We start from the raw sequence: 18637 nt of genomic DNA, 5'->3' as shown, positions 1-18637 counted from the left end.
TCACATTGATCATAACAAGGATTCCAAAAAAACACAAGTGTTTCCTTAATGGGAAAAATATGTATTTCAGAAACAGTAAAACTAATCACATTCATTCGTATTACTCGGACAAAGATTTTGCCATGCAATCATGAGCAGAATACGCTATCAAACTAATTCTTAAATTTTAGCATAGAATACCTAAGAGTACAAATCGAGACTACTCAATAAATTAAAATGAAAATTTGTCTGAGGAGCTAAGAAAAAGGGCCCAAACTCCTTCTAGAGTTCAAAAACTACAAATTAAACAAAAAATAAAAACTCAGATTATATTCTGAACTTCAGTTTCCTAGCTCAAAAACACAATTAGCCGTCCGAACTTCAGGTAAATAGTTGAATTTAGGCCATAAGGAAGTGCTAGTTTTAATTCTAAAATCTAAAAATGAGATTTTAAAAAATGAGATTAAGCTCTGGCAATAAAAAAAAATACCCACTTGCTTGTTAAAAACATATAAAAATAAAAAATTCAAGCAACCTGTAAAATTATTTCCACAAATTTGAGTAGCACAAAAACAAAATACTGTTCTGCAGCCTCAAAAACATAAATCATTGCTCATAGAATAAAACATAAATCAAGCACAAGAACATATTATTCAACTATCATAAACATATTCTATTAGCTTAAAATTTCCATAATCAACAACTAAATATAAGATTAAACTATTTGATTCAAAACCCTAAATCTCATCTACATGTATTTCAAAACAGCAATGCTACGTATCATGAAAAAACTTTTATGAAAATGATCATGAAAGATTTATGACTCTTAGATTACACTTAAAATAAAACACCACACACTAATCAAGGTAATCTAAGGGTCATAAATTTTTCATGATCAGTTTCATGAAAATTTTTTCATGATCCCTATCTTTTCTCATTTCAAAAATCACTTACAAACTCTTCTTCTTCTTTTCTTTTTTTTTTTAATAAAAAATAAAGTACCAAATATCCATTTTGAAAAGAATCAAACAAATCTCTACATCAAAATATGAAGAACAAATCCGAAAATGCAAAGCTTGCCGGATTAAGAATCCGAGACTATCATTGCAAAAAGTGCAATGAGCTCTCCAACTTCCCTCTACAAAGATTGTGCAAAATCTCACTCTAAAACTCCATTCTAAGCTCAAAGCTTGAGCAACAATGGTGAAACTTTAAGAGAGAGAGAGAGAGAGAGAGAGAGAGAGAGAGAGAGAGAGAGAGAGAGAGAGAGAGAGAGAGGGCTCAAAAGAAGAAATGAAAGACAAAATAAAGGGAAGGGAAATGAGGGAGGCAACCACGTGGCTTGCTCCTCTCCATTTATTTATATATGTATAGATATGTATTTATCTATATATACATCTATACATACATTAATAATACTTTAATATTTTATAATATAATTAATAAAATGAGGTAATTTTTAAACCATTATAGATGAGATATAATTTAATCAATTAGGTCCAAAATGAATGAAATTTAACAATCTAAAATAAATCTCTAGCTGAGACTAGTACAAAATACTTTAAATGAACTCACGATGGTCCTCACCACTCACAATTAAAAATAACCAAACAGTTAAACATGGGTTATACAAACTCAAATTAAATTAATTTTAAATCATGACTCTTTAATTAAATTTCCATCCATTAACCAAACATAGCCCACATATATATCAAATTACACCCAACAAAATTTATCTCAACTCATGGTCTAACACTCAAAATAAACACAAAATCGAAATTGAATCATAAAAATTCTTTTACGCCAATTTATCAAAGACCGATAAGTCCATAAATTTTATAAAATTAAATATTCATCCTTTCATTCTGAAAATTTTGCCCAATATACTAGATTAAAATGGGAACATCATATAAAAATTTTATATGCTTCTAAATTGTGAAACTACTTTTAAAAGTTCATAGAATTAGAATCTAAATAAAAAATTTAAATTTTTGTTGGTCATTACAGTGTCGATCTGGAGAGTAGAGAGTGACGAAGTGAACAGCCGATGGGGAGGGTATATGTAGGGGTGTAAATTTGGCTTGGCCTGGCCCACTCGGGCTCGGGCCAGGCGTGGCCCATGTCGAGCCTCACGGGCTAGAAAATTAAGCCTGGGCCCAAGCCCAAGCCCAAGGGGTATTCGGGCCTTGGTGGGCCGGACCGGTGGATAGGTTTTGGCTCGGGCTTGGGGCAGGCCTAAACAATTTTTTTATTTTTTTCTATCAAAATTTTATTATTTTACACTAAAAAAGACATTGGGTCTCGGGCAGGCTGGACCTTGAGCAGGCCTTAAGTGGGCCGATGGGCCAGGCCAAGCAGACCGGGCCTACAAATCTAGGCCAGACTTCAAAATGATGACCGAGGCCCAAGCCCAAGGTCTTGGACTGGGTTCGGACCCGGGCCCAAACGAGCCTAAACGGGCTGGGCCGGGCCAACCCCGGGCCGCGGGCCATTTTTACACTCATAGGTATAGAGGCAGAGAGGAACTATGGCTATTGGGAGAAAATGGGGAATGATAAAAGGATGAGAAGCACACTAGGTTTTGGAATTGTTCAAAACGATGTAGTTTACTTAAAAAATAACTATTTTTTTTATTTTCTGTGACCACAATTCACTTGGTTACCAAATGTTTAGAAATCCCGCCTAATTTTTTCGCTCTCCCGCCACTACCTTCAACAACCGCATTTTACATATGGTCACAAAAGGTTCTATATTGGCTACCAAAAGAGCTACTGGTTGCTAAAACTTTGATCATTCGCAACTAAAATTTATTTTGGTTGCAAAAAGTAAACTATTTGTGACCAATTATGGGTGTGGTCGCGGAATGTAGTCACCAAAAGGTTTTAAGATCCCCCTTTTTTTTTCCTGCCATTACTTTCCGCGACCATAATTTTTTTTGGTCGCAAAAAAGTACCTATTAGCTACCAAAATGTTGTTGGTTGCAAAAACACAACTCATCAATGTCCAAAAAAAATGTTGGTCGTAGAAGGTCAACTATTTGCGACAAACTCAAAAAAGGTGGTCACTAAAAGTGTTTTTTCTTGTAGTGGATCAGAGTTTTCCTTGCCAAGATCCGAAACCCAACCACAAGTCTTCGGTGAGACTTGAAAACTTGATTACAGTCCATTTGAATCGATTCAGAAAGCTTCGACGCACTATTACGATTCTTGTTCTTCAAATTTCATTGACTTTTGACTTGCGACTTAGGAGATTTCAAGTTTTGAAATCTTGATATCAGTTAGTGACTCCACAGTGTGGTTCGATTTCCCAACTTTAATTCAAGTCTTAGTGGATCTCGATTTATTCAAATCTCCATTTTGAGTGTTATGGATTTGCTGATTCAGTCCTTCGCTGCCTTAGTGGAGTTTACAGATTTTAAAACTTCAATTGTACTTCTACTTTGTTCTTGGATTCATGATCTATTCTTGGATTCTTGGTATTGTGGTCTAAATTGTGAACTATTAGTGTTCATATTTGAGTGAGGACTGTGTTGGCCAATATTTCCATATGTGTGCAATTTAATTTTGCTATTATTTCTAAACTGTTGTCGAGTCTTGGTATTGTGTCAGTGTACTGTGAATCAGTTTGCTACTATATCGCAGACAAATATTTTGCTGCGAATTTGGGTGAAAATATTGTAATGAATCTCTCAATTGGAAGGAGAAATGATACTAGTCCAAATCAAATTCATAATCAGGGAGATGAGTTGAAACAAATGAGAAACAAATTGTGCATTGAAAGAGGTACCATGCTATTTTTGAAAGCTTCAAAGAGTTTATTTAAAGTTGTAAGTGTTTCCTGCTTCTATATGCCTCTATAAGATGTTGGCTTGAGTTAAGTATGCTACTGGCTGTGATGTTCATTTGGCGTTTGTGTCCACGGGACAAAAGGAATAATGCAATGCAAATTTCTCGATCTTGATTAGCTTTTCTCACATGGCTCTTACTTAGTAGTTGCAATGTTGATCCTGTCGCAATGTGTCCCATCTTTCAGCCTTGTTTATTTTGGACGATATCATTTGCCAGCTTGGTATTCTTGTTCCAATAGGAAGAGTACTCATTTATATCGGTCTGCATGTCAGAGGTGAATCAGCTCAGAAAAATGAGAGTCTGTCCAAGTGTGAACAAGGGGGAGTATGGTCATGAAGGGAGTTGTCAGCTTTCACCTATGGTTTCGTAGCCAAAGAAGCATATTGATGTATTCGCGTAAGGATAAGTGTGAGGAGACATGTTTGTTTTGAGATTGGAGTTGTAACGCCTATTCCTCGCCTAGGGATTCAATGTATGGTGTTACGTTGAGCACATTTAGTTGTTGCTTAAACTTGAGGACAAGTTTCTTAAAGAGAAAGAGTCAGATGTAGTAGAATAAATAAGCTAAAGTGTCAATTAAATAGCCTATTAGTTATAGTCTATAAATATGTGATGTAATAGTCCATTTGTACTAGGGGTGAGCATGATCTAGATTGGACCGGATTAGGATAAAATCAGGACCAATCCGCTATTTACGGTTCTTGAAAAATTGGAACCAATCCAATCCGTTTAAGTCCTGGAACCAATCCGAACCAATCCATTTAAATACGGAATGGATCGGTTTAGGACCACGGATTCACATAATTAAATAACAATATATATATATATATATATATAACACTTTAATTTCATAAAAATATAAATATAACGCTATATTAGTTCCACAATAGCAACATGTCTTTCTATAATAGCGACATACTATTCTAGAATTTAAACAACCATAAGAAAATTAGTTTCACCATAAGTATTTAGGCCATTACAAATTAAAATTAAAAACTAACAATCAAAAGTAATAAAATGAGATATTATGCAGGTTTAGGTTTGAGTTTATATTTTATATGGAATAAGAGAAGATACTATGGGGGATTATGTATAATAAAAATATAGACTATTTGTATACGGTCCGGATCGGTTCCAATCCGGAACCGTGGGGTTCAATCCGGAACCAATCCGTGGACTACGGATTTTTAATTCTTCAATCCGGAACCGAACCACGAATTCAAAAAATCAATCCAAACGTATCGGATTGGACTGGACTGGATCGGATTACGGATTTCACGGATTCCTTGCTCAACCCTAATTTGTACTTAGTTTTGAAATAAAAAAAAAATACATAAAAAAAAAATACATTGAGACTGGAGTAGTTTCTCTCTCTATTCCTTAGGGGTTTTACCCTTAATTGAGGCATTTGTTTTTTCTCTCTCTATTTGATTCTTGATTTGATTTTGGATTTCATCAATTACAACATATGAGAAGATAAAATGTTGTGGTATACAAATTTTCTTACTAAAATTATTGAACCACATTTATTGCTCAAAAAAACTCAACAAATATTTTAATGAAATTAAATTGCAGCTCCAAAAATTCATGTTTCAGTTAAGTGACCAAAAATTTGTGAATTGAAACACTTGCTGGATACCCAAATTTGTGCTAATGGCTGATATGATATGATATCACTTGACACAACTAAACTCCACTTTGATTTGTTGGAGAAATCACGACAAGCAAGAGAAATTTTAAAAAAAAACTACCTTTTGGAAAATGATCCCTATTTGGTTTAATTTGCAGAAATTATTTTTTGATTTTTTTTTAAATAGAACCTAGTTTGACAAAAATAAATATCAAAAAGATATTTTTAAATTTTAAAAAATTATTTCTATCCTCTAAAAAGATAAAACTATATGAAAATGATGAGGTTTTTTTTTTTTTTTCACCAAATTGACTTTTAACTTTTTAGAAATGTTTTTTGAAAGACTGATTCTGAAAATCAAACCAAACCATTTTTTTTAAAAGAATATAGGAGGATAAAGAATTCATATAAAAAATGACGTGACAATGATATATTTTAAAATATAAGTCATATTGATAATTTTTTTTACCTTAAAGTGATAAAATCAAAACTCAAGTCATATCATTTTATATTATTTTTTTGTATAATTATTTTGTTTATAAAAAAACCAAAAACGTTTAAAAAAAATTATTACTTCACAAACGCATGCATTATCTCTACCTTTTTTTTAAAAAAAAAAAGGAAAAAACAAGTGAAATGTTCCTCTCTAACTTTGTGTAGTATGAGAGATTCCAAATATTTTTTTTATTAGCTAAGATCCTTCAATGAAATTTCTCTGCGATCATATATACCACATAGATTTTGAAATCTGTGATTATATTAGAGAAATTTTAAAATTTCTTTGTGAAAATTGAAATTTTTCTGTGTCGGGAAGAAAATTTCTCTAATGTGATCATATCATAGAAATTTCTCTATGAAAATTGAAATTTCAGTTTCATAGAGAAATTTCTCTTTGTTGGGGTCAAAATTTCTCTGAGTCAAATTTTCACTCTGAAAATGTTAAGGGATCTTAACTACTTTAAAAATATTGTATGTCATTTATCTTATAAAATATTAATATTAGAGATCTTAAAAAAATTTCTTTAAATATATATATATATACATATGCATTAGAGATTTTCTATCACTTAAATATTTTATTAAAATTTTTCATTATTTATGCCAGTTTACATGTCACGTGATAGATTTCACTATTTTTTCAATGTCAACCTCACCTACGTTGTTATGTACTGTATAAATACTCATAGAAAACAAAATAAAAGTACAAATAAATGTTATCAGAGTTCTCTATGCATTATTAAGAGGAATACTTTATAAGTAATTAATCTCCACCACATTTCATATGAATTTTATATGAATTTCACACTACATAAATTAGTGCTCATGCAATTACTCACCAAAAAAATTCTAGATGGACAAGTCTGGATTGACGGACTTTCCCATACTTTATTCACTCTTATTAAATTATTGATAACTTCCAACACGCCTTACCAAGACCAAGAAGCGAAAGCTACACTTCTAAAAAAAAGAAAAACCACTTTTACGGCCTACAAGAACTGAAAACATATTTTAAAGAAATTTAAATTGTAGCACAATTACATTTGTTGAATATATATATAATGAGTTCCATATTGATTTTTACAAGTTTATTTGGAACTTTATATAAACTCATCTTCGACAGCTTTTCCACTTTAGCTAGCGAATTGTTAATCGTAAGTATCCAGACAGCGGGCTTATGTTCGGCCTCTTTCATCTTGTTGGCTTCCTTATCATTCAAACCAAGATCAAGAACAGAGAAAGAAATGAAAGGTGTTATTATATTTCTTATGGAAAACAAAAAATTTTATTGATCCAACACCAACTACAATGATTTATAACCTCTGCCAATTTAAATCACATCATTTAAACATAAATTTTATATGAGATTTAAATTTGATGTGGTATTCAAAATTTGAATATTTTTTAAATATATATATAATAATGTACAAATTGTATACAAAGAAATTTTTTATATAAAAGTTCAATTTAAGATGATGTAATAATGACATTTTTAAAAGGAGGATCCCTCTACTCCATCAGGGTACTATTTAAGCCCGTAGGGTCCACTATTAGTTCTATTTCGATTATTTGAATCAGTCATTTTGATGGGTATTCTGTGTATTTCATCCAAAAAAATAAGAAAGATACGATAATTGTAACATATTCAGGGTTGGTTTGGGATGTTCTAAAAAAGTACACTTTTTGACTTATTGACTTATATGGGTTGGGTTTGGGTTGGGTTTGATGTGATGTGTTAGAGAGGTGATGTGATTTAAATAAGATAATGTGACTTAAATAGGATAATGACTTTTTGACTTTTTGTATTATTTAGGTCATGCCAAACTTGGCCTCAATATATGTCACCCAAAAAATATATCACAATTGTGTTTTTAAAAATAAACTATTCATTTTTTTAGTGACAAACTCGATAAATTAAGTAATCTGCAATTATCGGATCGACTTAATTTTTTGTGCAGATAAAATATACAAAGTGTCCCACAAAATGAATAATTTAGATTATTGAAACAAAATCCATTATTGATCCCACAAGTCGTAAAAGTACTGTCCAATAGGGGTGTTAAAAAAAATCAATGGAACCAATAAACCGATCTAATTCGGTCCAAACTGCCGGTTTGGTCAAGTTTTTTTTTTTTTTTTTTTTTTTCTAGTTCTAAAGATAGTGAAACCTTTCAAATCGGTTCGGTTACCAATTCCAAGGATTTAGTTATGGCTCCGAATCAAATCGAACTGTGACATATTTGTTTATTATTTTTATATATAGAAAGTAAAAAATAAAATGTTATTTATAAGATTTGAACACTAATCATCATTGTAAATTGATAAACTCTAATTAACCAAACTAATTATTGTTAATTTGTTTACTAACATAAATACGTATATATTTATTGTTATATAAAATTTCATATCCATAAAATCAAACCAAATAAAATTGGGTTTCTATGGTCTGATCAATTTCTATGATTAGATTATGATCCAATTTTACATGTCAATAGTTCGGTTACCGTTCAAATTTTTTTAAAAGGGTAAGAATCGGTTTGATTCTTAATTTGTTAATTCGATCTGTGCCTCCTTTTCAAAATTACGAAGCCCAAACAAATACTCATATAATAGGTTCCTTTGAATCTAGTCATGGCTACTTCTGGAAAGGAATTCACAGTGGAAGCTACCTATTTTTAAAAGGGCGGTGATTGAGGGCCCGAAATGGAGAGCCCCGAATGGCTCGAAATTCCATTTCGGGTAAAAAGAAAGAAAAAAAAAAAAGAAAAAAGAAAGAAAAAAAAAAAACAGTTTCCAAAATTGGAAATTAGGGGTATTAGGGGCAACTTTTTTAGGGCTCTCAATCATTTTCCTTTTTAAAATCATCTTTCCATATCTATGATATGTAATACAGAGTACTGTCCTTGAACTTTATAATTTTTTCCCCCTCAAAATTGCGTTTTATAGACCTGGAAAATCAAATGTTGAAAGGGGTTCTGAGTGTCATATTTTTCCTCTCAAGTTTCAAATACAAATTCTGGTAAGTTAATGTAATTAGGCATATAAAGTAGAGGCAGTCTTTGGCTGAGGGAAAGGAGATGTCTTTGATTTTTGTTAAGAATTTCAAACAAATTTAGGAAATGAAATGAATTTTGAAGAGAAGAATAATGAATATGTAAGAGTTGAATTTTCTTTTTTCCATATTAGTCATTTATCTTTGTTATTCTCTCTCTCTCTCTCTCTCTCTCTCTCTCTAAATATATATATACATATATTTAGTTGTATTTCTTAATCATATCATTTGTTTTCAAATGGTTATTTGTGTCAAATGTCTTTCTTTTTTTCTTCTCCCGGAATGCAACTTTTTTTCTTCTTTTTGTCTCTCTCTCTCTCTCTCTCTCTCTCTCTCTCTCTCTCTTAGCTTCTCTCTCTACAATGGGAGCCCTACCCAAAAGGAATTTTCTCTGGTTCTCAGGGATTCTTCTTTTTTGATGCCTTGTGCATTTTGTTTTCTCCCTGTTCTTGTCTTCCCTCACATCTCTTAGCCCTTTAGCTTTTGTTTTCACTGTGTCTCTTAGTTTTAACGCTAAATGTCAACCCCATCTCAGCATTCCCAGCCTCCTCCCTCAAGACCAGAGATTTCGTCTGGTCTGGTCCTAGATGAAGGTAGCGGGGAGAACGAAGATATCTCTAATTTATGTCTTATAGGAAAGATTCTTATAGCGATCTCTGTTTTGACCCGACTCTTGTGGTATTCTGGACCCGGGTTTAATGCTTTCATATTGTTATTTACCTCTTTCCTCCCTTGTATCTCTTGAAATTAGCCTTTGGGTTGTTAAGGTTGCGTTTGGAATAGGTTGGTTGCTGGTTTTTCCCAAACCTTGTTGCCCAAATTTTTGCTCCTCTGCTTGAGTGACCGGTCTTGCGCTCGAGCGGCCTTTCTTGCGCCCTAGCGGGATTTGCAAACTCTCAGTACTTTGTACGTCTGCAAAAGTGCTAGAGGGGTGTTTTTCAAGCTCGAGCGGCGTTTTCTACGCTCAAGCGGGTGAGCACTCGAGCATCATTTCTTGAGCTCGAGCGGTTGGTCTGTCGTCTGCAAAAGTTCTGGAGGTGTGTATTCTATGCTCGAGCGGGCCACTTCTTGTGCTCAAGCGGAACAACTTATTGTGTCTGACGCTCGAGCGGACTGTGCGTATATCAGATCGCGAAAGTGACATTTTATATCATTTTTTCATCATTCTCTCTCTCTAAAACTTTCCAAAAACCTAGATTGAGACTCTCTCTCTCTCTGTGTGTAAAATTTATCTTCTCTCTACATTTCCACCTAGATCTAGCAATTTCTCCACCCTACTCCCATTGATAAAAAGATAGAGCTTCTCAAGATCTTCACTTTGATCCGGCTAGAGTTGGATTTCAGCATCTTTGAGGTTTTTCCTTTGCTTGGCTCATCCTCTATCTTTGAGGTAGGGATTTTCTACACTTTAATATGGTTTTTAACTTAGTTATTCGTCGATTATGTAACAATGGTGGGATTTGGGGGTAATGTGAGCAAACCTAGGGTTTGGGTATAAAATGGAAAGAGGGATTTTTGGTAAATGAAAAGAAAATGATTGTGAGGTTTGAACATGATGTTGATTGGTGTCCAAATGGTTGATTTTGGTGCTTGGATTGATATATTTTGAAAAGGGAGATTTCGCCCTAAAATGATTATTACAATTATTTTGTATAAATAAATGAGATTGATGTTGTAAACATGAAATTGAGCAAGTATTGGAATTGATGATGGAATCGAGTATGTAATACTTCACACCCTTGGGAAATTTTGAATAAAATATATGTTTTGAGATTGTATATCTTTTTAGAAACATCTGTATTGGGCTATTGGTGGAGGATAGCTTTGATTGTTGTAGAAATTGCATGTGGATTATGTGAATTGAAAATAAGCTCATGTTGGTTGTCATTGAATATGGCTATGATTATATACATTGTATATGTATGATTATTTGGGAGAAGAGATGGGATGCACTCCATGTGTGATTATGTGTTTACATGCATTGCATATGTATGATTGTTTGGGAGGAAAAAGGGGATGGACTCCATTATAATTACGTTGGGTGAAAGTCCCGAAATTTATACATGGGTGTCGATCCCACAGATGAAATATCCGTAAATGGCAATTGGAAGTGTTATGTATTGATTGTGAAATTGTTGAACCATTGAGTTGTAGTCTCATTTGGGTTATTGAAAAATGATGAAATTGGCTTACGTATTGAAACGAATTTAAGGAAAATAAAATGGAATATGGACTTGATGTTTTATGAACATATATAAATGTATGAATGTTTTATCCCGGGCATTGTATATGCATATTGCACTTATATCTTTGTTAAATCTCATATATTGTGTTAGTTATTCTTACTGGGCTGTGGCTTACCCTATTTGGGAAAAATATTTTCAAGTAATGATGGTATGTGTTCACTAAGGCAATAGCATTGGAGGGACTTTTGGGAAGCAAGAGCTTCTTGGTTTTGTTTCACTTTTTGTATAGCCTAAGGCTTTAATTGTACGAGTTAATCTCATTTTATTGTAACCAAGTCAAGACTTGGAAAGGTGTAAGTCTATAGGGCATTTTGTTGTACCAAAATCTTTTGTATAATTGATTATATGAAGTGAAAGGATTATTTATTCTGATGCATGCAGTTATTAATATATGTTTTTGGGTTGTATTTATTGTATTATTTTGGGGGTGTTACAATTCTGGCTCCTAAGTTATTGAATAAAGGGGCCATGGGGAGCATCATTCGAATGGCTTGGCGCATTCGTGGCAAACTTACAATCTCCCATTGGAACAGCAATGTCTTCTTGTTTTAGTATAGCGAAGGGGAGGACCATCATCATGTGCTCAGAGATAGCCCTTGGTTCATGATAGGGTGGCTCCTGGTTCTCCAACCTTTGTCACTAGGGCTAAATGTGGATGGAATGGATTTCAGATGGTGCCAGTTTTAGGTCCAAGTACATGGGCTTGATATCCAGAAACTTACTAAACAGAATGGTGAGATTTTGGGCAATAGGATTGGGAGATTGGTTCGGGTTGAAGCTCATATTGAGGGCCTGTTATTGTATTGGAGAATTTTATGCATAAGAGTGGAGATTGATACCCAGGAACCCCTCCCAGAGCGGCCGGGGCAGCGATGAGGTTTGGTTATCGTTTAAGTATGAAAAACTCTCAAACTTCTGCTATGATTGTGGGTCCTTGGGCCATGAGGGTAACACCTATAAATGGGTGTCAATGGGTAAAAGAGCTGCGTATGGTTATGGACCTGATCTCAGAACCAACATGGCTACTAGAACTGGTCTTCCGCTTGAGTTTTATCATTGGAAAGTGGATGAGCTCAAGGCTAGTGTGGCACCAATTTTGTCTACCTAGAGCAAACCAGTCGAGATAGTCACCGAGGCTTCGCCGGCAAGTGATGGCCAAGGACATGCACCAGCTCGCGAGGGGGTACAATCGCCTCCACAATCACCTGTTCGTACAACTGCTCGCACTACCCATGCACAGACTCAAACCCACACCTCTCTTATCTCTAGGGCAATAGGTGGCGTGTCAGCATCTTCCATTTCGGTTGTGCCATGTGGTGGGCAGTCATTTAAGGCCCTTTGAGGGTACTATTGGCTCATACTCTGCTTTAGTTGAAATGGGTCTTGAGGGCTCCTCGCGTGGGCCAGATTTTGAAGTGAGCCTTATCCAGCTTATTGGACCTTACAGTAAGATGGGTCCATTCTCTGGGCCTAGCTATTTCATTACCAAACCTCCTGATAGCCTAAGCCACTTTGAAACTCACTTACGAGCCTCACAAGGCCCAAATCTTCAGATCCAGGCTATCAAGAGCCCATTTCTAAAGGGGCCTTTTACAAGCTTAGGCCTTCAATTGGAATTGCCTCCTATCACTCCGGGTCCCAACAGTGACGGGTGTTTGTCTCAAGCTCTGCACCAGTTATCCCTAAAGCGCAAGACAGTAGAAGAGGAAGATTTTGATGTGGACAGGAGGAAATTCAGAAATTGGGGGCTTCCCTGGCCCTTTTGGAAGCACCAATCTAGATTGATGTCTCTACCACTGGTGTGGGGAAGAAAAAGACCAAGCGAGGTAATCTCCAAAACAAACAGTCTTATTAAAGTAGAGGACAGTCATTAGTGGATTTGGACATCCAAGAGGAGGTATGTGATTTTAATCACTCTAGTCTCCCTTCTGTGGGTGTTAATTTAGCTAATCCTGCAGATGATGATTACCCATCCCAAGTTCCAAGTACCTTTCTCGAAAGGAAGCATGATGTCTTTGAAGGGGCTCTGGTGGCACGCCCTAAAGCGCCACGAGGCCACTGTTGATTATTAGCTGGAATGTTCAGGGGATTGGGCGACCCCTGACACTCCAGATCCTCTAAGGGTTGTGCCAAACCCATCGCCCAACGATAATGTTTCTTATGGAAACAAAGAATAAATGATCTCTCCTAGAGAGGGTGCGACAACGACTCTATCTTACTAATTTCAGTTATATCGATTCGGTGGGTGTTTCTGGTGGTCTAGCCTTGTAGTGAACAGATGAGGTTGACCTCCAAATTTGCACCCAATCCCAAAATGCTTTCAGATGTGTTCTTAAGTTGTATGGTGTAGTTTCTAGTTGGTTGGCCACTTTTGTCTATGCTCTCCCAAGATGGTCTGATTGTCGAGCTTTTTGGACCACCCTTCAGAAGCTAGCAACTGAGAATGAGTATCCTTGGCTTTGTCTGGGGGATTCGAACGAAATTGGATGGTCATGGGAGAAACAAGGATCGCGGGGAAGTAATAGAGCTCGGATGCAGATGTTCCAAGACTTATTAGCCGATTGTGATTTGATGGACTTGGAATTTAAAGGGGCTCCTTACACTTGGACAAACAATCAAAAGGGTCGTGCGAATGTTTGGGAACGACTAGACAAGGCATTGGCGACAGTGGAATGGAGACAAATGTTTCCCTATGCCCAGGTATTTCATGAAGCGTTGATTGGCTCCGATCACTGTCCTTTATTGTTACATTGTGTTGTGCCTCCCAAATGAGTTCCTCATATCTTCAAGTTTGAGAATATGTGGACGACTCATCCTGAGTGTGAGGAGGTCATTACTTCATCGTGGGTTGGGGGATCAGTCGGCTCTCCTATGTTGCGCTTGTCTCAGAAGCTCAAAAAATGTAGCCAAAAATTGTTGGCTTGGAGTAAGAAGAGTTTTGGGGATAACCGACTTAAAATTAGAGAGTTGAAGGAGCAAATTCGGAAACTTCAAGCATAGCCTTACTCAGTGGATATGATGGCTTCAGTTCGGGCGTTGCAACAGGAGCTGGTAATAGTTCCGAGTCGAGAGGAGATGTATCAACATCAACACTCTAGGGTTGATTGGCTAAATTATGGGGATAGGAACACCTCCTTTTTTCACGCCACGGTCATTTAAGGAAGACAACGAAACCAGTTGCTTAAGCTCAAGACCGAGAAGGAGGTTCTTTTAGAATCTGATGATGAGATTAATGACCATTTGCTTTCCTATTTTCAAAATTTGTTTACAGCAAATGCCGAGCGTGATTTTTCGGAGGCTCCACGGGTTATCCAAAGGAAGGTATCCACTGAAATGAATATGAAGCTCATCAAACTAGTGACAGATGATGAGATCAGGCTAGCTGCTTTTCAACTAGGCCCTCTTAAGGTGCTAGGCCCGGATGGCTTTCTAGGTATCTTCTACCAAAAACACCGGGCGACTGTGGGTCCGGAGGTGTGTTTGGCAATTAAAGATTTTTTCGATCACGGCTCCCTTAAGATCGAGTGGAATCATACCAATTTGGTTCTGATCCCAAAGATTGTGGCTCCGGAGAAGTTGAATCATTATAGACCGATTAACCTCTGTAATTTCAAAATGAAGATCATCACAAAACTCTTGGCTAACAGGCTTAAGCGTTGTCTTCACAAGCTCTTCTCTCCAAACCAGGCAGCTTTTGTTCCAGGAGGGCAAATCCAAGACAGCATTTTGGTGGCCCGTGAGGGCTTTCATTTCTCGAAGTAGAAAAAGAGGGGTGGACAAGCTGATCTAGCTTTAAAATTAGACTTTAATAAGGCTTATGATCATATTCAGTGGGATTTTCTACAAGCTGTGCCAGAACAGATGGGTTTCCACGTAATATGGACAAAATGGGTGATGGAATGTGTTTCTACCGTCCATTTCTCCATTTTTCGCCGATGGGGAAAAAAGGGTTTCTTTCAAACCTTCGTGCGGCCTTCGACAAGGAGATCCTCTGTCGCCATACTTGTTCTTGTTAGTGGCTGAAATACTATCAAAACCGATCGACAAAGGCCTTGCTAACAAGGAATTTTCAGTCATCAAGATGCGTAGGACTTGTCCCATCCTATCTCATTTGTTCTTTGCGGATGATATCCTTATATTCTTTCGTGCTTGTGATACGGAATGCCTGAATATGCTACGTACCCTACATGTCTACAACAGTGCTTCGGGTCAATTAATTAATTTGGGTAAGTCGGAGGTTTTTTTCTCGATAAATGCCTTTCAAGAGTTGCAAGATCAGCTTAGTACTTTGATGGGTATCTCATTAGCAAGCCCAAGGGTTAAATATCTTGGGCTTCCAGCTTGGTGGGGTCGCTCTAAAGCTGAGGCTTATGGCTTTTTGGTCGACAGAATGACTTTTAAGATGCAAGATTGGAAGGGTAAACTCTTATCCCATGTGGGACAGGAAACATTAATCAAGGCTGTTGTCCAAGCTATCCCATCTTACTCCATGGCTTATTTTTCTTTCCCGAAATCTTTCTGAAACAAGATCAACAAAGCAATTCAGAATTTTTGGTGAAAATGAGATCCGATGAACAAAGGAATCCCGTGGGCCAAATGGGAAAGTACGTGCCATTCCAAGCTCCATGGTGATATGGGTTGTAGGGATTTCTCTGCTTTTAATTAGGCTATGCTCGCTAAACAAGGATGCCAGTTGCTCTCCAATCCACACTCTTATTGGGCCAAGATCTTTAAGGGACTTTATTTTCCTAACTCCAATTTCCTTCAAGCCTCTCGAGGAGCTAAAGCATCTTGGCTGTGGAATAGCTTGCTTGATGGGAGGGCCCTTCTTTCCAAAGGAATTCGGTGGCAAGTCCAAGATGGGAAATCTATTTGGTTTTGGGAAGACAAGTGGGTACCTATGGGAAATTTTAAGCTATCATCTCCACAATCGCCATATTGCAGCATTAACCTGGTTTCGAACGCTATCAATCTAGTCCATAAATAGTGGCGGCTTGGAAACATGAAAAATTCTTTCTCGCCGGAGGAGATCCAAGTAATCTAGTCTATTCCCATCTCATGGGCAGATAGAGAGCACTCTTTGGTTTGGCACCACAGTAGGACGGGGATTTATTTTATCAAGTCTAGTTATTGGGTGGCTAAGTCAGCTAGGAAGAATGGCCCTCAGGACCAGCCGAACAGCTCATGCCATACTCCGGATGGTTTTTGGAAATTCATTTGGTGCATGGAAGTTCCTCCAAAAATAAGACATTTCTGGTGGCGGGCTTGCAAGAATTTGTTGGTTACAAGGGCCAATCTGTACAGACGTCGGTGTTCAACATCCCAGGTTTGCCCCATTTGTTTAAAGGAGGATGAATTAGTTGAACATATGCTTTTTTACTGCGCTTGGACCAAGTAGGTGTGGTTTGGTAGCTTACTCAATCTCCGTATTGAAAAAGAGGATGTGGAAAATGTTTTCAAATGGTCTGTGGAGTGGATGGCTAAGGACAGACAAGTTGCAACAAGCTATCTGTTCTTGAGCAAAATAGCTTATATTGGGTGGTACATCTGGAAGACGAGGAATGCTTTTATGTTCAATCACACCCCAGTCAACCCAAAAGACACCACTGATCAAATAGCCCATGCCTGGAGGGAAGTGACAAATTTGGGTCTTGGATCATTTTCTTCTAGATCAGCTGCACATCCACAACCTCGAGGGGAGCTCCAGCCAACCACGGTACCAGTTGGTGAATTTAAAATCAACTGTGATGCCAGCTTCAATAAAAGCATTTCACAGGCTTCTACAACGGCTATCGTAAGAAATTCAGTGGGGCGTCTCATTGACGGAGTGGTCTCATCCTTTCGATCTTCCTCTACTTTTGCGGCTGAAGCGCAGGCAGTCTGGTTGGCAACTAGTCTAGCTCACGCTTCTAATCTTTCATCTATCGCCATTGAAAGTGACAACCAAGCCGTCATCAAGTTAGGAGCCTCTGAGACTGTTCCTAGCAATCTTGCTTGACATTCGCCAACAAGTTAACCAGTGCAATTTAAAGCTCAAATGGGCAAAGAGAGTCCACAATACGGCAGCGAATTGGGTAGCAATGACTTATGCTAGACAGGGGCTTCCTTCATGTTGGGTTTCAGACCCTCCCTTTGCTCTTGCTAAAACTCTAAGGGATGATGTGATGGTTTCCTGATGTTGCTGCTTTTATATATCTTTCCTATTCAAAAAAAGAAAAAAGAAAAAATAGAAAGAGGACGAAGAACAAGTCTGAAATTAATGCCTCAAATGTTTCAAGTGTCACCCCTATTAAAAGCATGGATGTTATGTGTCAACTTTATTTGTATTTTTTTTTTTGGTTATTTCTTTCTTCGTTTTTTTAGTTCATTTTATTTTAAATTTTTAAAGGAAACTTGAATGTATGAATGTGGCAGTGATAGGTTTTTAAAATTTTTGATTTTGATGTGAGTGGTTGAATATATTGTTGAAAATTTAATTTGGTATAAATAGAATATTTTGGGGTAGAATGAATGTTAGAAAATTCCATTTGATAGAATGTAAAACTAATCTGGAAAAAGAAATTGCCAATTGGAGAGAAGAAATAACATTTACTAGCTTTTTGTAAAAGAAATGCCACTATAGGTGTCCACGTGACGTCATGCCACCAGAAAAATTCTCCGTCAGCAATTATAATACAGTGTTTTTGAAACTTCGCCAAAAACCTAAAGACGGTGTTTTTTTAAATGTCATAAACATATAGCGATGGTCGCATCATCGCCGTTTACAATAAAATGACACTAAAAGTTTTAGCGGCATTTTTGATGAATTTAGCAACATTTTTCAAACTCCCCTAAAAGCCATGCAAACGTGTTCTTTTAACGAACTGTAATTTGACGCTACTTTCATTTAGTTATTTTTCAAATTGTACTGGCACAGAGTTTGGTCATTGTCAAAATTTGACAGGCCATTAATGAGCTACAATTTTGAGTTTTTTTGTCAAAATTTAAAGTTTTACAATTCTTTCAACAGTTGTATTGGATGCCCCTAGCACAGTGAATATTCATTTGTGATAGTATCGCAACCAGGATTTGGAAAAACAGTTACGGTCATCGTAACGGTTGTGGTGGCGCAGTTGTAGGTTCGGGATGTAAAGGCCGTAGCGCAACGGTTGCAGTAACTGGAACTATGAATTTTTTAATTTTTAGCATAATTTGAAAAAACTTACCGACATAAATATTTTTTTTTCTTCAAAATCATATTTACATTAGGGTTTAAAATAGATTTTAATCAATTTTGTTAGTTTTTAAGTATGATCCAATATATTTCATATTTTTAAATCAATATAAAGGAGTTTTTTACATTTTATTTCAATAGTTAATGACTTTAAGAATATTTGATTTTAAA

The 18637-nt window shown here is 36.3% G+C and overlaps 1 long non-coding RNA gene across 1 annotated transcript; it reads left to right on the top strand.

Moving 5' to 3' along the window:
• Positions 1-12940: 12940 nt before the first annotated feature.
• Positions 12941-17568, top strand: LOC145801073 (uncharacterized). Its single transcript, XR_014341950.1, has 2 exons — positions 12941-13079; positions 13212-17568. It is a non-coding gene; the product is annotated as an uncharacterized LOC145801073 (long non-coding RNA).
• Positions 17569-18637: the final 1069 nt, after the last annotated feature.

This window comes from Camellia sinensis, chromosome 10, assembly GCF_055761805.1.
Source record: "Camellia sinensis isolate YWXY chromosome 10, ASM5576180v1, whole genome shotgun sequence".
Classification (NCBI taxonomy): domain Eukaryota; kingdom Viridiplantae; phylum Streptophyta; class Magnoliopsida; order Ericales; family Theaceae; genus Camellia; species Camellia sinensis.
The sequence above is the reverse complement of the archived record's forward strand: the minus strand, read 5'-3'. Positions and strand labels throughout refer to the sequence as shown.